This window comes from Engystomops pustulosus, chromosome 2 (assembly GCF_040894005.1).
Source record: "Engystomops pustulosus chromosome 2, aEngPut4.maternal, whole genome shotgun sequence".
NCBI lineage: Eukaryota > Metazoa > Chordata > Amphibia > Anura > Leptodactylidae > Engystomops > Engystomops pustulosus.
In genome coordinates, this window is record NC_092412.1 from 184,121,104 (window position 1) to 184,128,978 (window position 7,875).

The 7,875-nt window shown below is 40.9% G+C and overlaps 1 long non-coding RNA gene across 1 annotated transcript; it reads left to right on the plus strand.

The window, feature by feature from the left end:
* Positions 1-391: 391 nt before the first annotated feature.
* Positions 392-6,595, plus strand: LOC140118993 (uncharacterized). Its single transcript, XR_011853302.1, has 3 exons — positions 392-596; positions 1,906-1,935; positions 6,559-6,595. It is a non-coding gene; the product is annotated as an uncharacterized lncRNA (long non-coding RNA).
* Positions 6,596-7,875: the final 1,280 nt, after the last annotated feature.

Genomic DNA, 7,875 nt, shown 5'->3' on the forward strand with positions numbered 1-7,875 from the left:
CAGAAACCCAAAGTTGATTTTCAACCCAAACCAGATAGGTGAGGATTGCCCCCCAATTTTATACGGGATGAAATATCATCTATAGTAAGAAGTCATTTAGAAATTTGCCATATGGCCAGAAGTCAAACGTATTCAGCTCCTGTTATTTTCAATAAAACGTGAGTGTTATCCTGTTACTTGAATTACTCAACCCTTTACCCACTGTCTTTGAATCCAGCAACTACGGTAAGTAGTTCCCGAAGTAAAGACTGGCACTTGTAAAATTACCAGAGTGGAGTTGCCCTTCATAGAAACGCCCTGCAGCATCTACGCCATTCACTAGAGACATGTAAACACAGGAGCTGCTGCAGGAAGGACATGGCTGAAGTAACTAGGACGTCATATCATCCAGACTTCTGAAATGATGAGGTACCTCTGAACCACGTATTTTGATCCTTCCGCCACCCCCCTCCCGCGAGGTATGTGGTTCGGCCCTGAGGACACCCGTATAAAAGCGCGGAGCGTCGACACCGCCGCGGTTCACTGTACCTGAGCGCCGTGTGAGCTGTCCAGTTCTGATAGCCGATCTATCCGGAAAGTTGTGGAAAGGATGTGGGGTGAGCTGCTCTTCTCCCTGTCCATGTCTTACTGCATGACGGTAACTGAGCTGTGGCTGTGTAGTCGGGTTGGTGTAGCTCTCCTAGGATTCATCTCCCTTAAACAAAAAAACAAGTTTGTGGTTGTGAAGGAAAATGAAACCTAAAGATCTATCCAGAAAGAAGTCCTATCTGCTTCCATGTATTGCCTGGGTGATCAGTGAGAAAAGTCTGCCTTGTACCTGCCTCTGTTATAGAGAATGTTCACACTAGTCTGAAATGTTACATATTTTGTAGCAGAAATGCAAACAAAGAAGAATTCACAAAATAATTCATGTTTTTCATTCTTGGCTTTGTATAGGCTGAAATTTGCTGTGAAAAGCTGTAACATAAATGGACATGTTGCAGATTCAGAAAGGTTTTCTGGCCTACTGAGGATGAGCTGTCAAAAGTAGGATTAGAAAACCCACTTCAAACCATGGGTCAACTAACACAGATATTCCAGGCAGAACTTTTATTACAATCTCCTCCTGTACAGTTCTGTGTTGATATAGCCTTGTACAAGGTATCTGCACATGTGTATTATCTGTGCATGTAACGCTCAGCATTTTGGTTTGCGGCATAATACAGTAGCAGTGTATTTATGACAATCCCATACGGATTGTGGGGAAAATTCTGCAGCAGAAAATGTTTTTCGCTGTGGAAGTAGGACCTGCAGGAAATAAGTGCCACTTACTGCTGTGGCAAAGGTTGAGCTCCACCCCCTTGCCACAGTAGTTTCTGGGCTTGTGAAATTCCCACTGTTTGGCAACAAATCACCCTGATCTGACTGGCTGGCTCAGTGGAATATTTCACAGCTGTCGGCTGTACAAGTTATAACAGGAAGAGGCCACTGTATGTTGTCTATCACAAGCTTCTGTTACATGAAGGGGAATGGAGAACGCGCCAGGCACTTATGTCTCACAGCCAGGACTCTATGGGGGGTTTGGCTGAGGTGCTCTTACAGCCCATATGTGGAAAGGTACTGCAATAGACCTGTCATATACACAAAGCTTGATGACTTACCGTATATACTCGAGTATAAGCCGAGGTACCTATTTTTGCCACAAAATAACTGGGAAAACTTGTTGACTCTAGTATAAGCCTGGGGTGGGAAATGCAGCAACTACTTTTTGATAAAATGTCCAGTAGCAACCTCCCCTCATCAATACAATGTCCAGCAGAGCCGGACAATCTTATTAGCAATCACTCTCATATGGAAATTTATTTACTAAGTATTTTTGTGTTTCAAAACTTGAATATCACAAATCTTCTCTTGAATTTTTTACAGGTAGGAGGTCAATTAAAGATCACAGGCAAGGTAAGAAAAATCCTGTACAAATATACCACTTTATAATGGTGGTGGAAAAAAACAACAACCAACAAGGTATAATGGTTAAAGGAAATCTACCACAAGGATTGTAAACCAAACACACTGACATACTAGTGTGTGCCCCGTCTGGCAGGATCCAGTCTTCTTTTTGCTTCGTATGCCCATGTTTTTACAAAAAAAGGTTTTAAAAATTATGCAAATTTTCCCTAAGGGTTCCATGGCTGTTCATTAATCCCAACAGGCTCATTTGCATAATTTCTCAAGCCTTTTTTTTAAAAAACAAGGACATAAGGAGCTAAGAGAACAGCAAATCTTGCCAGTGGCGGCACACACCAGCATGTAAGTGTGCTTGGCTTACACTCCTTCATCCTGGTGGTAGATTGCCTTTAATTTTACCTGGAAGGGCACTTTAATGTATAAGCCATTAAAGGGGTATTCCTATTTTAGCTAATTATTGTTTTTATAATAAAAAGTTTCCAATACACTTTCTGTATCCATTCTTCATGGATTTCTAGATCTCTGCTTGCTGTCAATCTATGGAAAGCTTCTATGTTTACTACTAGTGGACAGAAATCTGACCATGTCGAGACAGGTGCACGGCTCATTATATATCACACAGTAATCAGAGCTGTGTGATATAACGAGCTGTGCACCTGTGACCATGGTCAGATTTCTGTTCACTGGAAGTAAACAAAGAAGCTTTCCATATAATGACAGCAAACAGAGAGCTAAAAAACTGTAAGGAATTGATACAGAAATTATATTGAAAAATTGAATAATTTTTATCATAAAATAAAATGACATTAATTTGCAGTTATGGCAAAACCCCTTTATTAAGAGAATACTTGGTGCTCTCCTTTAGTCATTTTGATGTGGTTCTATTGATTCCTAGTGCCCTCTTTATTACTGAATAATGGCCTCTAACTTCTTAAACTATGTATACACTATGCCTACATAGTATGAGATTCTCCCCCTTCCCTTGGATGGACCCATAGGATTTTGTGCATAAGGAAAGAGCATCTTGGGCTAACAAAGAACGTGCATTGAGAAGTCTGGAAAGATGACGCTATGCACACAACCATGTGTGCAATACAGTTCTCAGACAGGGGAAGTGATCCCATGCTTGCAGGCTGTTCTGGCTGCGCCGATGACTGTTCACAATGGACCGTTAAGAGTGTATTGAAGAATGATTGATTACAAATGAAGGCACTAGATGTTTAACATCCCTTTTATTTTTATTGTGAAAATATGATTATCTTGTGGATGCCCAGTGCACATTGAACTCCCCGATTGCTGACCATTCAGTAGAGCTCAGTGAATATAAACTTTTTTATTATTACTTCAACCCCTTCCTTCCAATGCTGTTTTTCCATTTTGCATTTCCATTTTTCACTCCCCACATTCAATAATCTTTTTATTTTTCCATGTAAAGAGCTGTGGGTGGGCTTGTTTACGGTGAAATTAGTGAAAAACGCATTTGCGCCATTTTATAGTGAGCTTGGCTTTTACTGCTTTTATTATTTTGGTTGGTACAATCAAGGGGATACTAAATTTATATAGGTCTTATTGTGTTTTAATACATTTAAAAAATGAAGACCTTTATCAAAAAAAAAAAATCTTTATTTCACCATCTTCTGGCTCTAATACGTTTTTCATACTTTTGGTATATGGAGCTGTGTAACGTAAATTTTTGCAAGATGAGATGGCGTTTTAATTTCAACCATTTTGAGGACTGTGCAGCGTTTTGGTCCCTTTTTATAACATTTTTTATATGTTGCAAAATGTTTTGCCTGTTTGGCACTATTTTCCGTTATGGGGTTAAACGTCAGGAATAACTGTTATTATATTTTGATCAAACGTTTTGAGATGCGGCAATACCTAACAGGTTTATGATTTTTACTGTTTACTTTTATATCAGTTCCAGGGAAAAGGGGGCGAGTTGAAATTTTAGTTTTTGGTTTTTTTTTAACTTCTTTCTATTTTTCATACCTCCTAGTGTACTTTAATCATAGATTGTCTAATTGATCCTACTATATACTGGCATACTACAGTATGCCAGTATTTGGGGATTTTATTGATCATCTATTAAAATGTGTTTCTGGCACATTGCAACAAATGATCAAAAACTATACAGCCTTGGCTCTTACAAAGACCTGCAGCTGTCACTGCGACAGATTTGTTGCTCTCTTCGATGACATCACAGGGCGCAGTGATCTAAGCCAAGATTGTGGGGGGGGGGGAGGCGATAAAGCAAACACCCACTTTGGAGGGAGACGACCCAGCCTGTGAGGGGTTAACCTTACATCACTGGGAAAGAATCTTGTACATGTAATGTACCTTGGGCTACAAGTGAGGCTGCATTCAGACAAACGTGTGCCACACATCGGCGCCCGGGAGAGGAGGAGGCGTGAGAGCTGCTCACCCACTGCCCCTCTAACACGGCGCCATATTCCGGGGAAAGAGAAGACATGTCCTATCTTTATCCCGGGTACCGAACGGTGCGGTGCTGCACCGTAATGCTCCATAAAGCGCCGTGCGCCCATTGCTGGCCTATAGATCCGATGTATATACGTGTGAATGCAGCCTTAAGGAGTTTTCCAGGATTCCTGAAAAACCCACTGTGGATAGGGATGACAAGAACTCAGCCAGAGTGCTGTATACCCCTCTGAGATGGGCTGCACCGTGAAAGTATGACCCTTGGGTGCCATGGAGAACTCTGAGGAGAGATGAATGGGGAGGAGGGGGGTTGGGATGTAGTGTGGCATAGTTGTTAGCTGCTGAGCTGTGTCTGGGCCGTTGAAGAACTGTTGCCACACAAAATAAAGGGGAGATTTGACTATGGTAAGTGATAATTGTTCACTGCTTTGGCTGCATCAGGAAAAGGTAGATGATTGTTTTCAGTAAACTTGTGTTTCTCAGCATTTAAAAACTGAGCATAGACTAGAATCCCTCTCCAGAGACCACCTCTATGAGAGAATCCCTTCTTGAAAGACAATGTTTTTTTTGCCATTATACTATATGGAAGCTGCTCCCTATCTGCAGACCACCCCTTTCCTGTTCAAAGAGGTCTCCCTGTACATGCAGTCCTGGGGTTACATACAACATAGGTTCTTTAGATTTGTACTTAAGGTGAATTTGAATGTAATACAAACTGCTTTATTTTATCATTATCAAGTCCAGACAAATTTTTTTCTTGTCCCAGTGACAATTTGGGTTTTCAAAATGTTGTTCAAAAAATGGTTATCAATAAAACTTCAAACTGATTACTGCAGCCTGGGACTAAAGTAAAGCATCCAGAGAGCTTCACCAGAGGTCACAGTGGTTTGTCTACATCTAGGGGTCATCTGTAAGTCGGTTGTCCTTAAGTAGGGGACCACCTGTATATACAGTTAGGGCCAGAAATATTTGGGCAGTGACACAATTTTCGCGAGTTGGGCTCTGCATGCCACCACATTGGATTTGAAATGAAACCTCTACAACAGAATTCAAGTGCAGATTGTAACGTTTAATTTGAAGGGTGGAACAAAAATATCTTATAGAAAATGTAGGAATTGTACACATTTCTTTACAAACACTCCACATTTTAGGAGCTCAAAAGTAATTGGACAAATAAACATAACCCAAACAAAATATTTTTATTTTCAATATTTTGTTGCAAATCCTTTGGAGGCAATCGCTGCCTTAAGTCTGGAACCCATGGACATCACCAAACGCTGGGTTTCCTCCTTAATGCTTTGCCAGGCCTTTACAGCCGCAGCCTTCAGGTCTTGCTTGTTTGTGGGTCTTTCCATCTTAAGTCTGGATTTGAGCAAGTGAAATGCATGCTCAATTGGGTTAAGATCTGGTGATTGACTTGGCCATTGCAGAATGTTCCACTTTTTTGTACTCATGAACTCCTGGGTAGCTTTGGCTGTATGCTTGGGGTCATTGTCCATCTGTACTATGAAGCGTCGTCCGATCAACTTTGCAGCATTTGGCTGAATCTGGGCTGAAAGTATATCCCGGTACACTTCAGAATTCATCCGGCTACTCTTGTCTGCTGTTATGTCATCAATAAACACGTGACCCAGTGCCATTGAAAGCCATGCATGCCCATGCATCACGTTGCCTCCACCATGTTTTACAGAGGATGTGGTGTGCCTTGGATCATGTGCCGTTCCCTTTCTTCTCCAAACTTTTTTCTTCCCATCATTCTGGTACAGGTTGATCTTTGTCTCATCTGTCCATAGAATACTTTCCCAGAACTGAGCTGGCTTCTTGTGGTGTTTTTCGGCAAATTTAACTCTGGCCTGTCTATTTTTGGAATTGATGAATGGTTTGCATCTAGATGTGAACCCTTTGTATTTACTTTCATGGAGTCTTCTCTTTACTGTTGACTTAGAGACAGATACACCTACTTCACTGAGAGTCTTCTGGACTTCAGTTGATGTTGTGAACGGGTTCTTCTTCACCAAAGAAAGTATGCGGCGATCATCCACCACTGTTGTCATCCGTGGACGCCCAGGCCTTTTTGAGTTCCCAAGCTCACCAGTCAATTCCTTTTTTCTCAGAATGTACCCGACTCCAAGGATGTCTGCTATCTCTCTGATGGATTGTTTTCTTTTTTTTCAGCCTCAGGATGTTCTGCTTCACCTCAATTGAGAGTTCCTGTTGTCTGGTCACAGCAACAGCTTCCAAATGCAAAACCACACACCTGGAATCTACCCCAGACCTTTTAACTACTTAATTGATTACAGGTTAACGAGGGAGACGCCTTCAGAGTTAATTGCAGCTTAGAGTCCATTGTCCAATTACTTTTGGTCCCTTGAAAAAGAGGAGGCTATGCATTACAGAGCTATGATTCCTAAACCCTTTCTCCGATTTGGATGTGGAAACTCTCATATTGCAGCTGGGAGTGTGCACTTTCAGCCCATATTATATATATATATATATATAATTGTATTTCTGAACATATTTTTGTAAACAGCTAAAATAACAAAACTTGTGTCACTGTCCAAATATTTCTGGCCCTAACTGTATTCATTACAATTGATGGGGATCCTGAGCTCTGTCTTTATTTGAATGTAGCAGAATTGTGTATGTGTGGAAGTTTGAATGCGCAAACTTTCAAACACAACCAGCCCTGCTACGCAGAGACTTTCATCCAGAGTAGAGCATGTTTGTCATTGAATGATCTGAAGCATGTGACCAGTTACATGCTTGTGGAATCACTCAAGGTCCTGGAGATTTTTACATGCTGCCAGCAATAATGTGGACTGATATTTTTCTGCGCTGAATGGCTACAGATGTCTCCTTCTGCCCCTCCCCACAAGACACACCCACCCTCTTCTCCAGAGTACAGGTACTGATTCCCATGGCAACCAATCCAAAGACAGGGACAACAGCCAGAAGGACAAAGTAAAACCACTGCTAGCAGGTAAACAGCTGCAGATAGCTTACAAGAGTAAATTAGAGAATTGCTTATCTCAGCTTTGTGCAGAGTTTGGAAAAGGTTTTTGTGCTTTACTATTTTACTTTAACCCTTTCAGGACCTGGCTCTTTTTTGTTTTTTCATTTTTATTTTTCACTCCCCATGATCAAAAATCCATAACTTTTTTACTTTTCCATGTCCAGAGCTGTGTGACAACTTGTTTTCTGCGTAACAAATTAAACTTCATAGAGATGGTATTTATTATTCCATGCCGTGTACTGGGAAGCGGGAAAAAAATTCCAAATGCAGTGAAATTGGTAAAGAAACCACATTTGTGCCGTTTTCTTGTAGGCTTGGATCTTACGGATTTCACTGTGCACCCCAAATGACATGTCTACTTTATTCTTTGGGTCGGTACGATTACGGGGATAACAAATTTATATAGGTTTTATAATGTTATCATACATTTAAAAAAATTAAAACCTCCTGTACAAAAATTTTTTGGGGATTTTGCCATC